Source organism: Acomys russatus, chromosome 3 (assembly GCF_903995435.1).
Source record: "Acomys russatus chromosome 3, mAcoRus1.1, whole genome shotgun sequence".
Lineage (NCBI taxonomy): Eukaryota > Metazoa > Chordata > Mammalia > Rodentia > Muridae > Acomys > Acomys russatus.
Window position 1 is genome coordinate 10,697,564 of NC_067139.1, and position 17,077 is coordinate 10,714,640.

Consider the following 17,077-nt stretch of genomic DNA (forward strand, 5'->3'; position numbering starts at 1 on the left):
TGACATGGAGAATGAGCTCGCACAGGAGGGGTAGTTAAGAAGCTACATTCTGAGGGGTAGGGAGAGGGAGAGGAGAGGAAGGGAAGGGAGTGGCAGAGATACTGGGATAAGACAGTTGGAGCGAGCAAGGAATAGAAGTTAGAGAAAAAAACTTTAAGGCATTTGTGAGGTGTGTGTGTGTGTGTGTGTGTGTGTGTAGAAAATGGTAAATGATGATTAAATAGAAGAAATAAATATATATTATTTCTGGCTTCGATGAGCAGGTAAAGCTCGAGAACAACAGGCACAAATATAACAGAAAGATAATAATTAGAGTGTCCCTGTACATTTGTGGTTCCTGAGTTAGTGAAGACATCTCTGGGTGTCTATTAAACAGTTCTCCTCATTTGTGCCAGTGTTTCACATGTGAAACTTTTACCACTCAGAGATGGGTCTCAGGACTTTGTTCTGTGAGATGTATGTATTGGAAGCAATTAATTTTTTTCTGTTTCTGCTCACTTCCTGTTCCACAGTCATATGCAAGTGAAATTTGAGTCACCCTTTCTATATCCTCATGTTCTCAGACTTATAAACTGAATTGTCAAACACATAAAATATGATTATTTGGATAGCTTATTGACCAAAATTGAATAGGAGGCATAGGTGAAGACTATTATAAAATTAATCAGTTCCTTCTCATTCCATTATGTTTTGATTATTGAGATGGTTTAATTTGCTGAAATAAAATTACTCATGAAACTCAGATATCCCAATTCTTTTTGTTCTTTGCAATCATTTTTATACTGTTGATATGAACTTTTAAAATGGCTAACAACATAGAATTCAAAATACACATTAATCTTATACTTCAAAATGATTTGCTACAAAAGCTTAATTATGTGAAAATTAGAAAAGACAGTTTATTGTTTTCTTAACATTGTCTGTAATACTGTATAATTAGAAGCTACAATTTATTTTATAGAATAAAATAACATTATCTGACTAAGTATGTTTTGAAAATATCTCCGAAAACAATTTAGAAAATGATTTACACTTAAACATATTTGGCTGTAAGTGCTTGGTCATTTGGTTATGTGGAAATATGAGTTCGGAACTGGAAAAGTAGTTTTTTTAATAAGTAAGATACTATGACGTGTTTCTGAAGTAAGAAGGAGTGAGACCGTTGGTTCTCTGTTATGGGCTGAGGTGGCCGAAGGTGAATGTGAAAACTGTTCTAATTCACAGGCTTAAATTGGAAAATTTCAGTAATGGACTTTGTGAGAGATGAGCTAATGCTTTTTTGCGACGAGATTTAACACATTTAGCATATCCTGTTAATTTATTTAGAACAAAAGCCTTTTGCATAATGTAAACAGTCTCTGTGCTAGGTAGTCTAATGCTTTCAGGACTGGGAGTTAATTAGTAACTATGGTAACTCTTAGACCCTCTAAGTCAAAATGCAAGGGTGATGCTTGACTGACAGGAGGCAGCCCATAATGCCCTTTCAGCTTTTGTGAAAAATAATAAGCTAATGGGCTTGCCAGAGAGGATGGTGAGCAGGCATTGAAGGCAGGGTGATGGATTTACTCAGACCTATTTACGAAGCCCTTTTCTTTTTAAAACATCCCTATGAGCAGGCAAATGGGCCCAGGTAAATGTTTCTCACTGAGGTGTTAGAGAGATGCAACAAGAGATAACGAAGGAAGACAAAATGATGATTGAGGCCTGGGACAGTTGTGTAATGAGGCAGCATCCTATGCTTTGAGAAGCTTTCTACCTGACTTCAAGCATAAAACAAGATCATCTCTCTAGGGAGTTTAAACATTGGAGTTGCAGGGGTTCGAAATATTCCATTTCACCAAGTAGGAGAAAGGAGAAACCATTATTTTAAAGGTCATTTAAAAGTCTTTATTCTGGGCCTTGAAGAGATAGCTCAGTGGTGGAGGGAGCACTTGCTGCTGCTCTTCGAGGGACCGAGTTCGATTCTCAACATCCACATGAGAAACTCACTGCCATAGAGGAATTTTAATACAGCAACATGGCTATGCTGGCTGGAATACAGACACATATTTAATCCCAGGAGACCTAGGCAAGCAGCTCTCTGAGCCTAAGGCCAGCTTGGTATAAGGCAAGTTTCAGGTAAAGAAAAGCTTAGATCTAAACATGGTAGTACACACCTTTAATCCCAGCTCTCAGGAAACAGGAGCATGCAGATCTCTGCGTTCCAGTTAGTTCTATTCAGACAGTTCTGTTGAGTTTTGGAAAGAAATGCAGGTATATGTGTTTCCTATATAGATCAGCATTTATTTTGTAGTGTCTTATTTTCTGTATCTTGGCTAGTTGTGCGTCTTTCTGTTAATCACCATATACTACAAATAGGAGCTTCTGTGATGACTGCTGAGGTATGCATAAATCTATGGGGTGGAATGATAAATCATTAGGAGTTAATTTAGTCCCGTGTCCATTTAGTAAAATAATAGTAGTGGATTCTCTCCTATGGCCTGTGACCTTTCTAGCCATAGATTCCAGGCTAGATAATAGGTATAGATTTCATATTTTAGAATGGGACTTAAATCCAGTCAGAAAGTGGTTGGTTATTCTCATGAGGGTCATGCCACTACTGCACTAGTGGGCGTGTCTAACTAGGCCAGTTGTTATTGTAGCTCACAGGGATGGGGTAAGGCTGATGACTACTTTTTCCTTCTCCTCGCGTGCATAGCACCTTCCTTTTCTAGCACTATGAAAGCTAGCCAGTAAGCATGACTTTTCCAGTGCAGTACTAGTTTGACTTCTCCATGTTCTATGACTCAAGTGCATCATTTCTTTAGCAATATAGTCTTAACTGTTGAGAGCAGCTAGAAACCTTAGCAATAGCCATCAATGTTTGAGGTCTTTGGGACCCCTGTGGCAAAGAGTTCCAAATAAATAAGCGTGTTGGTTAATCTCTTGTTTTCGTTAATCTCTTATTTTGTCCCATTATTGAAAAACTCTATTTTGACTCTTTCTATTTTATATGTATATTTTTAAAAAGCTTCCATAGTAGGTTTCCATATGGCTTTTTGAAGGTCTTTAGTGTTTGCCTTTCCCCATATTTCTTCCATTACTCTTCCCTCTCCTGCTCCAATTTAATAATTTCTGTTCCATTCTCTCTCCTTAACCCTTTATACTACTGTGTTTTTTCTACCCTTTCTTGAAGGACACTCATTATGGCTCCTTAGAAACCTCTGTGGATATTCCACATGAAACTCACATATCTGAGGCTTCAAAGCTAACATGCATAAATGAGATAAAACATATGACATCTGTCCTTCTGTCTCTAGGTCACCTGACTCAGACTATTAATGGCTCAATCCATTGACCTGAAAATTTCATTTTTCTTTTTTTTTTCCAAATGAAAGAGAAGATTTAATATACATCAAATATATATGAACACAGACACATGAAAACTGAAACACACACATATGTATATCTATATGAAAGTTTGTTCTGCATTAAGTTAATTGATCTTTTTTTAAAAATTTTTTTTAAATTAATTTATTCTTGTTACATCTCAATGTTTATCCCATCCCTTGTATTCTCCCATTCCTCCCCCCTCCAATTTTCCCATTATTCCCCTCCCCTATGACTGTTCCTGAGGGGGATTACCTCCCCCTGTATATTCTCATAGGGTATCAAGTCTCTTCTTGGCTACCTGCTGTCCTTCCTCTGAGTGCCACCAGGTCTCCCCCTCCAGGGGACATGGTCAAATGTGAGGCACCAGAGTACGTGAGAAAGTCATATCACACTCTCCACTCATAATAGATGAATAAACCATTGTATAGATATACCATATTTTCATTTCCTATTCATTATCTGATGAGCATCTAGGTTATTTTCACTTTCTGGTTATTGTGAATAGAGCAAAAAAAAAGAACATGGATGAGCAAGTAACTCTCTAGTAGGATCCACATGGTCCAGCCACACCACACACCTTTTGGGTATGGGTCCAAGAGTGGTATAGCTGGACCATGTGTAGACCTATTTTCAGCATCTTGCAGAACTGCAACACTGATTTCTACAGTGCCTACATCAGCACTAATAATCAGCAGTGATCAGTGTTCCTCCTTTGCCACACCCATGCTAGCATGTATGCGTGTGTGTGTGTGTGTGCATGTGTGTATGTGTATGTGTTTGTGTATGTGTGTGTATGTATGTGTGTGTGTGCATGCGCGTGTGTATATCAATTCTGACTTGGGTGAGATGAAATATCAAAGTAGTTTTAGATTGTACTTCACTGATGTCTAAGGGTGTTGAAAATGTTCAAATTCTGAAAACTTCGTTCAGCTCCATGCCACATTTATAATTGTGCTCTTTGCTTTCTTGATTTTTTTTGAGTTCTTTGCATATTCTGTTACTAACCATTTAATCAGGCATATATCGGTAAAGAGGGTTTTTTTTTTTTTTTTTTTTTTTTTTTTTTTTTTTTTTTTTTGCCTTCTCTGTGCTGCCTCTTAACACTTTAGTTTTATGAGGTCCTATTTATTAATTGTTCGTCTTAATGCCTGTGCTACTGGCTTCTTGTTGAGAAAGCCTTTTCCTGTGCCAGTGAATTCATTGTACTTTTCATTTCTTCTCTACCAGATTTAGGCTTTCTGGTCTTCTTCAAGACCGATTTCTGAATGGAATGTTGGAAAGAAGGCAAAGGACAACTGGTCTACCCTCAAGTGATAGTGCTGCAGGAATTGCTCATGTGAGAGTCTAGTCCACTCATACTTGATTTTAACATTATGTAGAGTTAAGTCTTCTATGCACGCAGAAGAGCTTTTGTTTTCATTTTTGTTTTCTGAATTTGAGACCAAATCCAGATAAGCATCAATACACATGTTGATAATTTATTTTTTCATTTCTTTTTTTTTTTTTTTTAGAATATTACCCTATTGCAGAGATGTATAATGGCTCGTTCATCCACTGGTTCACCTACTGAAGGCAATCTGGGGCATTTTTATTGCGAAGAGTTTACAACCAAAGCTGATATAAACATGCATGTACAGCCGTAGTAACATTAGTGTCCATCTGTCTGGCATTAATGCCTGAACGCAATTGCCTGGCTGTACAATTTGCATTCCCACTAACACCGAGGTTCCCAGTGTCTTTGCTAACAGTTGCTATTGGCATCATCTTTTATTTTAGCTCTGTTCTCAGTGTCAAGTTACAGTTCTGTTGTGAATATCCTAAAGATGAGGATGCTGGGTCCTAGAGGATAAGAGTGTTCAATGTGTGCCCTTTCCATCTGACAGTGTTCTCTAGGATATGCTTTTCCTTGTGTCTTGCCCAAAATTGTAACTCTTGATTTTCAAAGTTCTTTGCAGACATACTGCAGATACCGATCCTTTCTCAAATATATGGCTCAGAGGTATTTTCTCCTAGCTTGTTATTCAATTTCTTTGACATGTCTTTCTCAAAGAAAAATGTATCATTTATTTCAAAGTGCAGTCTGTCAATTTTCTGTTAATGGATGATATATTCATTATTTTCAAATGCTTGTTCCTCATTCCACATTGTAAAGGTTTGATGCTTCTTTTCTAAAATGTTTATAGTTTTAAATTTGAGTTTTTGACTCAACTGGAATTAATTTTTGCGTGTGGTATGATACTTAAGTGATTTATTATTACTATTATTTTGATATAAGGTTTTTGCTTTTTGTCTGTTTTTGTTTTTGTTTTTTTTTTGAGACAGGGTTTCTCTGTGTAGCCTTGGCTCCCCTGAACTCACTTTGTAGAACATTCTAGCCTCAAACTCAAATTGATCCTCCTGCCTCTGCCTCCCAAGAGCTGAGATTACAGGCCTGATCCACCATACCTGGCTCTATATACATTTTAACATTGTTTTCTAGAGCTACAAATACTTACTAATATTTTGAGCAGTGTTCATGAACCTTCTATATTAGTTTGGAAAAGGACTAGTACCCTTGCCATGTTGGATCTTCCAGAGCTTGAACATGTGTCTCAGTGTGGGTCAAGATACAGAATTTTCTGCTAATATTGTGTAATTATTAGCATCGACCTGGATTTTATTTTTGAATGATTGCCTCCCAAAAAACCCCAACACTGTATTTTGTCCCACTCACACATTTATTTCTAGTATATTAGAATAGATGTTTTAAGTTGATAAAGATGAAATATGATAGATATTGATTTACATTCAGATTTTTAGACTTACCAAGATAGGAAAGACATTTTCTTGAGGACTGCCAAATACAAATAGCCAAAACACTAGGAATGTAATACTTATATAATTCCCGATTGTTTTTTGGTTCTTCTTGCTTTATGTAGTTTATTTTATTTATATGTAATAATATAAATGTACATGTAAAAAAGAAATATAATAAATAAAGAGAAAATATAAAAAATAACAAAAAAGTTTTTATACCATAGAGGTAATAGGGAATACTATATTTAAGAAAGAGAGAATAGAGAAAAATAAAGGAAGGAAGGAAAGCTTGGGAGCTGGGATGTGGTAGTCCATCTCTGTGAAACAATGACAAGGTAGAATAGGTAGAAAGTCCAGGTGCTGAAGACTAGCCTCAATTCCATTATGAGAACTTCTCTTAAAAACAAAATAAAAACAGACACTAAATAAACTAAACCCCAAATCAAACCCAAGAAATGAAAGAATGAATTGAAGGGAACTTTCTCATGTAGTGCCTGGAGTCAGTCACAGACTGAGGACACATTCTTCTATATCAAGAACTCTGGGGCTCCATATTTGACCATGGCCCCTTGATGGGGAGGCCCAATGGCACTCAGAGGAAGGATAGCAGACTACCAAGAAGAAACTTGATACCTTAGCATCATATTCAAGGGGAGGAGGTCCCCCTCAGACACCGTCATAGGGAAGGGGAATGGGGTGATAGCGGGAGGGAGGGAGGAATGGGAGGATTCACGAGATGGGATAGCAACTGAGATGTTATATGAATGACTTTATTTTTCAATAAAAAAAGAATTCCTATCAAACTACATGTACTTGAAAAGTTTCTTTTTTTTCAGTTTTTTAAAAATTGAACTCTCTCTCTCTCTCTCTCTCTCTCTCTCTCTCTCTCTCGCTCTCTCTCTCTCTCTCTCTCTCTCTCTCTCTCTCTCTCACACACACACACACACACACATCCCGATTACAGTTTTTTCCTTCTACTCTTAGTTTCTGCTCTCACTTCTATCAAAATCCTCTTTCTGTTTCATTAGTAAGCGAACAGAAATAAAATTAATCTAATATAACAGTAAAGACTAACACATTGGAGATGGACAAAAGAAACAGAAAGAAAAAAGCCCAAGAAAAGGCACAAGAAACTGAGACCCACACGTTCAGAAAAACACTACACTTGCAACCATAATGTAGCCGCCACAGAGGACCCAGTGTGTTGCCCATGCAGACCCTGTGCATGCTGCCTTTGTCTCTGTGAGGTATATGAGCTTTGAGCATGAATAATTCAGCATGCAAGAGCCAGAATTCATGGCAGCCTATTTTAGTTCATCCTTCCTAAATTTTAAAAATATTATCTATATGCTCTTAAATGCATTTATCATTGCATATATATATATATAAAATGCTCTATCAACAACAATATTATCAAGAAATATATACCTCTTGGTTCTACTTTGTAAAATTACACATCTTCAGAAATTACAAATTTATTATTTTCAATGTCTAAGTTCTGTGGTCTGATTTTATTGCAATGTGCATTGTTGTCATTTATTAAGACAATTATACAGCTTGTCCTCTGATTTCTTGTCATATTTGGCATTTGAGACATATTTGACAAGTGGAATTTCTCTCTCTCTCCTTTCTTTCTTTCTTTCTTTCTTTCTTTCTTTCTTTCTTTCTTTCTTTTTTTCAAGTCAGGGTTTGTCTCTGTAGCCTTGGCTGTCCGGGACTCACGAGACCAGGCTGAGCTTGAACTCACAGAGATTAGCCTACCTCTGCCTCTCATAGTGCTGGGATTACAGCGATGTACCACTGCACCTGGCTGACAAATACAATTTCTTATTAAGCAAAAATATTTGTTTTATTAAACAATTTCCTTGTTCTTGGCAATGTGCATTCTGTTTGACTTGAGTTGGCCAATGGATTTGGAAAAATCTCTGGGTCACGGTTTGTATTAAGAATATTGAAGAGTTTATGTTTACAAGTAATTTAATCCATTGCTAGATCACATAACTTTAAGAAGTTCTAGCCATCATTTTATGACCTTCCATTCTCCAGGAAAGATACAATCATTCTTAATTTGCCTTTTGGAATGAGTCCTTTCTTATTCTTTTTGCTAGGCTACTGTTACTACACATTGCCGCTATGTGTTTTGCCAGTTTATTTAATGACGTGTTAAAAAGAAATCTAAGGTTTTACCAAAAAACATTTAAAATTATAAACTAAATTTTCTTAATTGTTACAGGGGAGTATCAGATAGTCTTTGGTACTGACTAAGCGAGAGTAATTTGTGTTTTTTCCCCCCAGTTCCAAAGTCTTTATTGTTTTATAAAAGAGGATATCCCTCTGCTCAGTGGGATGAAGAGCTGTGTCCAGGGGCCCGTCAATAATGCTGAGATTCGCGTCTACTCACGCACCCAGTCATGGGCACAAGACTTTTAGTCAATCAGCTCTTCAGGGTTAAACCATAGACCGACCTCTTTCTCAGCACTTTCCACCGAATCGCTGCCATGAATGATGTTCCTGCCAACTTGGATGCAGAAATCCTCCCTAATGGTGCCTGGCTTAGAATCGGCTGGATTGGTCTTTCCCAGCATCACGCGGCCTGTTTTTTTTTTCTTTTCTTTTTTTTCTTTTTCTTTTTCTTTCTTTCTTTTTTTTTTTTTTTTTTTTTTTTTTACCACATTGAGCCTCTCCAAGACCACGGCCCCCACAGGTCCTGAGTTTACGTACTTCACCAGCCCCGGGAAGAAAGGACGGTCCTTCAGGTCAGTGTAGTGCTGCTACAAGTGCTCTTCAGAAGACCCAAGGGACTTCATGGTTGCCAGGCGGATCCCCTTCTGCTTGAAGTGCTTGCCGGTCTCGCCTACCCGGCCGCGCTGCACGCCAGTTGGCTTGGTGGCAATGAAGGTACGCCCGAGGTTGGCCATGGTCTGAAAGTCTGCGGGTCGGCTTGAGTCAACAATGAGTGATTTTTTTAAATGAATAGGTCTGTCATGTTTACATAGACCATCAAGTTTCTGTGGTAATGTTGTCAGCTGCTTTCCTTACTGTTCCTTGGATGTCTCCTGAATCTACCGTGATATCTTAATGACTGACCATCCATTTCTCTTCTTATGTTTCCTAGAATTTTCGTAATTTTATTGTTTTTGTTTGTTTGTTTCTTAGATCACATTTTCCCCTCTGCTCTGTTGGTGCTAAAAGTGTGGTTTCTTCTTTTCAACTTTTGAGATAATTAAAAATTAAAAAGGTATCTTATAGTAGACCATATTGCCTGCAAGGCAGTGGTCACAAATTAGAGTTTGCATGTGTATTTTTGTGCTTTCCCTCATTCCAGATAGTACTCTAGATGACTTCAGTGTTGTGAAACGTAGCTTGGACAACAATGGTCAAGTAGTGTGAGAGAGAAAGAGAGACAAGGCCCAGTCCCATGTGATCAATGGATTAATAGAAAGTTGTAGATTTGTGAATGATACAAGAAGTTTTTGAGGCTAAAAATGATGAAAATATGCAGATTAATATATTAATTAAAATAGAGCCTAGAATGAATAGTATTCAAATGAGAGAAAGTAATTGAGAAACAATGGAGTTATTAAGAGGAAAAACAGATTGTGGCTGAAACAGTATTAGTAGTGAATGTTTCCTACAAAAGGAATGAACAATTTCTTATAAGATGGGGCTAGAAGCCTTATTCATAACAGCCAGAACCTGGAAACAGCCTAAGTGTCCCTTAGTAGAAGAATGGATAAAGAAACTGTGGTACATTTACACTATGGAATACTACTCAGCTATTAAAAACAAGGAATTTCCCAAGTTTGTGGACAAATGGATTGAACTAGAAATGATCATAATGAGAGAGTTAACCCAGAAGCAGAAAGACTCAAATGGTATATACTCACTTATATCTGCATACTAGCCCAAGGGGCATGTCCCATGAAAATCTTCACTTACCAGGAAACTGGGACAGAGGGGAGGACATCCTACTGGGACTCTGGGTGAGAGAAGCATGGAGGAATGTCAAAATAGAAGGATCCAGAGGGTCCTAGAAACCTACAAGAAGAACATCATGATGGGCATATCTGGGCCCAGGGGTCCTGCTCAAACTATGGCACCAGCCAAGGACAATACATGCAGTAAACTTCAAACCCCTACCCAGATCTAGCCAATGGACAGGATGTTCTTCACAGTTGAGTGGAGAGTGGGGACTGACCTTCACAAGAACTCTGGTGCCCCATATTTGACCATGTCCCCTGGATGGGGAAGCCTGGTGGCACTCAGAGGAAGGATAGCAGGCTACCAAGAAGAGACTTAATACCCTATGAACATATACAGGGGGAGGAGGCCCCCTTCAGTCACAGTAATAGGGGAGGGGAGTAAGGGGAAAATGGGAGGGAGGGAGGAATGGGAGGGTACAAGGGATGGGATAACAATTGAGATGTAATATGAATAAGTTAATAAAATATATTTAAAAAACTAAAATGGGGCTAGAAATGAACTTGCATATTAAAACATATGAATTAATTTCTATAGTAAGAAATAAGCCATGCAAGTCAGTCCCCTTCAAAGAGGAGTTGGAGACTGTTCACCTCTCTACTGCTGTGTGCTCCTCACTCATGGATCAAGAGCGTCAGAAATTTTGTCGTGACTCTCTGTTGTGCTCTTTTCGTGGATGCCTTTGAATTGGTAGATTTGCCTTTTGACTTTCCTATTTACCTAGAAAGTTTCCTAATTCTTTTGGAATTAAGTGCTAAAGCCACAGTTTCTTAGAATTACACCACCATGCCTGTTGATGAGCAGACCCAAGCTTTATGGCTCCTCAGGGCTCCAGCAGCACTTTCAACGAAAGAACACACCCAAAGGGGTCCTTGTCTCTCACTACCTCATCCATTGAATGTCCTATTTAAAAGGAATGTAAGGAATAAATTTTTGTTCTTCCATCTTTTATTTTTATTCTCACAGACTGTGTATGTATTAACAAGATCTTAGAGTTAAAAATAAAACTCTTTTGGATTAACAAGGGAATAGAAAACATAGTTTAAATTTCTTTTTAAATTTGCTCTCAAATTGGTAAGCATTTATGCAGCCATACCTCTCAAGGGCAACCTGAAACATCAATCCATAGCATCCCTCTAACATTTGCAGTGCACCAGTAGTGTCAGAGTGTTAGCGGCTGGAAATCTGTTACCATGGTTACCACCTATAAAAAGGTCACCTTCAGGAAATTCTTTCTGTGTGCAAGATAATACAGGGATAATGAAACTTCCTTTGGCGAGGATAAAGCACCAAGTTTGCCGTGCAGGTCTATAATTACCTAGGTGGTTTGGAAATCTGAATATTATAATCAGTGCCCTGTGCTTCAATAAAAAGAACTACATTAATCAGATAATATCTAAGACACACTTCCAGAATTATACCAGAAATATAGTCCTGATGGGTCTAGCAAGCTGTGATGAATGCAGGATTGTTTTATAAGCTTTTTTTTCTCCACTGTAAGTTGTTTTGTTATTTTAAGTCAACTAATAAGAGTCCAAGGAGAGGAACTCCTTTTGAGAAAGGTTAAGCTTTTTCTAAAAACTGGTTAAAAAACACCTTAGCTGCCTAGCATTCTCTTACTTTCAGCCAGATGCACTGAGGGCACTAAGACATTTAGGAAACATGAGGTTTGTTTTGCTTTAGAATTTATTATTATTATTATTTTTGTTGTTGTTGTTGTTGTTATTTATATCAAAGAAATTAGTTTCACTATGACATTTTTAATATGCATATATTACTGTGCATCTTTCTTTATCACCCTATTTCCCTCGGTATGTCCCCTCCTGCTTCTAAGACACATACACATGAGCTAAAAGTTGGGTTCCTGTGCTCTTTTGATCCTTCCCACTGTATGGATGACTTTTTGTATTAGAAACATAACCAGTTGTTTCCTATGCTATCATATTGGTCAGACTGCTTTACTAATGTTTTAAAAAAAGCCTCAATGAAATACATGACTTAGTCCAGGTGTGCACAGGCACACACGGGGCCAATCTGTGTCTTTTGCACAGCTTCCTTATCTGATTTGCATTTGGACAGCAAAATCTCCAGCTATGATTCTAGTTCATTGTCCCGCTGAGCTCCTGAGCCCTAGAAGGAGCTGGAAGCTTCTGGGCAAGCACTGAATGTAGGTTGGGCCCTCCCTCTGGGCTGTGCACTGCAACTGCAGTCAGCCTGTGGCAGAGGCACTCCCTGCTGCTCTAGGTGAGCCTCCTGTTGAGGAAGGAGAGCTGAGAGGTGGGAATAGGTGGAGGTAGCTTTGGGGAAAAGTGAGAACATGTACTTTTTCTCTTTGCAGAGTCTACCTGAACAAACACAAGTCAGTTTGGGACTGATGGTTTCCCCCATGGTTTTGCAGTTGTTTGCTTTGTTTCTTAAAGCAATCATAGGCTGTCAAATATAAAAGATTTCATACTTACAGGCTAAATAGAAAAAAAAATCTTTTTGTTTTTTCAAACAGTTCTCTTGCCTAGACATAGTCCAGCTGTAAATGAGAGTAGGGACTGAAGGCACAAGCTTGCAATGCCCTTGTCGGAAGGAGCTTCATATTCCCTGCCGAACACTGGAATACTGAACGCATGAATGTCTCTGCTTCGTGATTCTAGAATTTCAATATCTGTGCTACTTTCCAGCATGAAGTAATTCAATTTAATTGATCAAAATTAGTCATATCAAATACACTTTTTAGAAAATAATTTCTTTGTTCAGACTTTTAGTTTTCAAGAAAAAAAAAGCCTCACTCGTGTGAAAGAGTCTACAGGACTGTTCAACTTATTAGAGCTTCATGACTTTGGAATGTTGCGTGCCTCTGATTAGCTTGGGCTTTAGTCCTTTAAGTTGTCATTTATTACCTACCTCCATGTCTGAGCTAACATCCAGATATCTTCTGGGAGGTACTAAGAGACCTCTGGCTTCTGGCAACCCCATAGCTTAGTACATTATCAGGTAGGATCTTAAACCTATGCCGTCAAACTTCCCCTATTGCAGCAGCCAGTCTACTTAATGTTCTCACGGATGTATTTGAAAGGTAATTATAAGATGGTGGCACACGCCTTTAATCCTAGCACCGGGGAGGCAGAGGCAGGCGGATTGTTGTGAGTTCAAGGCCAGCCTGGTATGCAAAGTGAGTCCTGGACAGAAACCCTGTCATGAAAAAAACTAAAAAAAAAAAAAAAAAATTTGCTTAAGCTGTTTCCACGATGGAACATGATATTTGGAGTGACTTAGATCTGTTTCCTAGGCTGTGATCACTCATTTTTGGCTCCATAATAAATTGTCCTGTTCTCTTTGAGGTGAGAGCTGTGTTCTGAAAGTGGGCCAAATATTAGGAGGTGATCAATGTATGAAGAGATACATTCTAGACAGAGCCCTGCCACTGGCTTATGAGTTTAGGTGAGGGCAGGATGACAGAATGAGGGCACAAAGTCTCAGAAGATGAAAGCTCACAAAGGTGGGGTCGGATGTTGGTATGGATGTTAGTTTGGTTCTCCTTCACACGATAGCATAGTGATGCCTTCATCAGGGCGGGACACACCCAGGGCTCCATGCTCATCAAGTGCTGCATACAGTCTGCACCATACACTTCCTGATTCTTTACATTCTTGTCTCTTCATTACCAGAGTCTCAGTTTAGTGGCTTCTCGTGATGCAACTGCTTAGAAACACCTGGGGAGTGGCTGAGACTCCACGAACAATCTTGTTTCTTAAGCGAGGACAGAAGAGCTACACTGACTGTGCTTTTGAGTTTTCTTTTGAGTTTTTGCTGAGACCAAGTCCTCTGTGTGTGCTCAGGAGCTAAACCTCTTCATTTGAGGTCACAAGCAGATGGATGATTGGGAAAGACCAATCACTGGTGGAAACAAACAAGAGTAAATCCTGAGCCAGTCAGAACTCAAATCTGAATAGGGAGGACACCAGAGAAAAGTTTGTGAATTTGAGTAAGCACGTGGATAGTCACTGTAGACACAATCAGGAGTTCACTGAATTAAGACCACATAATTTATTGCACTTACTCCCTATGAAACGTGAGGTATGTTACTTATATGTACTTGACCCTATTTAAGAATTTAAACAGAATAGCCAGGATATAAAGTGAATAAATAAAATTTAAAAAGGAATTTAAACAGAAAATATGCATAACTTGGTAAGAAAAAAAAAGTCCCTAAAAATAATAGCTCAGAACATCCTGGGTTGGCAAGACGACTGGGTGGGCAGGCATGCTGAGACCAGATGGCTGAGACTTGAATTCAATCCCTGGAAGCCATACTGGAAGGCGTGGTCCAGCTCCCGCGATTGTCTTCTGACATCTGTTTGTGCACCGTGGCGTGTACACACCTGCTCACGCCCCACACTCATTCACACACACATACCCTAGACAAATAACAAACAAAATAAAATATCTCATAGAGATAAATCTTATTTCCCCTAAAGCATCTACTTCTATAGACTATTTACTCATTTGTTATAGGTACACATGGTGCTAGGTACATGAGCTTTTTACCACAAACCATAAACATATACGGACGAGGAAAACATTCTTCAAGAAGTATGATTCTATCCATTCTCTCTTTTCTTCCCCTACGATCTCTAAATAATTAAACTCAGTTATCTGCACTTTTAAGACATTGGGTTCATTGGAATAATGGCCTTACAGTAGTGCAGGGAAATGACTTGTTGGTAAAATGGGCCTTAGCATTTGCCTCTCTTCTGGCTCATCTAGATGCTTTTACTCATCCACACTACAAGAGTCCTGTGGAAGTGGGTGGAGAGTGGTGGGTAGCTGTGGCCCTGAGCTCTGCATCTGCCTTGTCAACAGCAGCAGTGGCAGTCTTGGAGGTGGCACAGGCCACCTGGGCCTTTTCTAGGTCTCACAGCTCACAGCACTAACCTTGGGAGAATTCTCAGCCTCCTGTACCTTGCAGGTTGGTGCTAATTCTTTATAACCCTGGCTGTGCTCCTGGACCACACTGTCACGTGATCCATTCACTGTCCATCATTTGGGACCCAAACCACAGCTCAGAGACTGAATAGGGTCATACTATTACTTTGGACACTACCTTTTCCAGTTACCACTGAATTTTGGAGTAATATAAGGGAGAAAATAGAAGACTCTGCAAGGGACCTCAACTGTGCACTTATCACAATAGAAACAATATGGAGGTAGGAAAACTTTCAACCAGAAAGGGACATAGAATGCCTTCTTAACTCTAAACAAGAGCCCTGTGTACTACCCAACACAGTTTGTGTTGCAGTTAATTTACCAGTATGGCCTAATAATGTTTATTATTAGGCCTATAATTATTATCATGGCAGTATTTTCTCACCTGGTAGCAATCACTCAAGACACAGACATCCGTTATATATTAAAATAGCCTTAGTTAATGTGGGACAGGGTAGATAGTAATACCATAAACTACTTTCCATAGTGGGCCAGGTATGGGATCCCTTCCCCAACCCCATGCCATCTGCTTCTGATAATTTCTATCAAGCTACTCCCATTCATTATCCCAAATACTTGCTAGTTATTATCATCTGGACCAAGTCTCCATTTATGCCCGCCGTGTGCTTCTCCTCCACCTTACCCATGTGCAGCCTTCTCCCTCCTTCTGCTCTGCTCTGTTCTCTCCTCTTCCAGATTCTCTCTCTTTCTTCAAGCCCGGGAGCCTTAGCCATGCCTATACCATGTGCCCTGCCCAGGGGTGATGGCCTTTTATTGGGCAAAGATAACAAACAATGGTTAGCGTCAATATACATCAGACCAACCGCCAACAAGTTTGTTTCTGAATGAGGACTTTTTGCTTCATTGGTACTCCCATGTTCATGAGGATCAAGTGTTACGATTCTTGTTACTCCCATTACAGAAGGTTTTCCGAGTGAGGTGAAGCAACTCACTCAATATTATTCCCCACCCCTAAATGACAGAGTCAGCCTTAACGTTTACATCTCCCTGATTGCAACACTCATACTTTCAGTGTAGTAACTGCCTTACCAATTTCTACATTTTATAGAGTGTCTATGAAGGCAAAATACTGTTTTACAGCTTTTATAAAATTAACATATTTTAATAAAATGCATAAGATATACATCTAAGGTACTTGATATACTGTATTACATATTATATTTAGCTGATGTATTTATAAATATAGATATGTGGTCTATGGGTTATTTGCATATTTTTCCTGTATGGACTACAGAATCTGAAGATAAGGATTATGTAACTTTCTTCATGCATTCTCTGAGTTCTGTGTTATGGAAAGGCATGTGCCAATTACACTTTATTATTTTAATATTTGAGAAGAGATAGCAGTTACACATATGGAACCACACAGACCAGACTATCAACAAAGTATTTACCATTTCACAATTTCTGTTCTAGGATGAACTATTTAAGGTGAGACATGGTTTTCTCAGACTGACCATTGGAATGGTAAGGCCCCCCCTCCCCCAGCATGTATGAACGAGTTAGCACAGAGCTCTGTGGCTAATTAGGAGTCTCTGCTCCTCGTTGCTCTGAGTGTGGCTGCAGAAGATCCCTGTAAAGGCTTCTTGTTCTTTGACTTCTATTAACAATCTTATGGTGATTCTAACAAGGAAAGTCGATTGCAGAAAGAAAATACAGAAAAGTACAAAGGAGGCAAAAATTATTACCCAGGGTGATTAGGTATGCTTTGCCTCTATTTTCATAATTATTTACATGCCTACTTGTAACTGTAATGTTTGTGTAATATTATTCTATATAGACATGGTTTTCTGTTTTACTTCTACACTTAGGTTATTATATGCATTTGTTAGTATAACAAAATTTCAAAGATACTATGTTGTTGAACACATGGATTTAACCAATCTTTTTCTGTGCTAATTTATGCTATTAACTGGCTTATCCACTGGCT

The 17,077-nt window shown here is 38.7% G+C and overlaps 1 pseudogene; it reads right to left on the reverse strand.

Annotated features, from left to right (window-relative positions):
* Positions 1 to 8,561: 8,561 nt before the first annotated feature.
* Positions 8,562 to 9,086, reverse strand: LOC127209767 (nucleoside diphosphate kinase B-like; annotated as a pseudogene).
* Between the last annotated feature and the right edge of the window lie 7,991 nt (positions 9,087 to 17,077).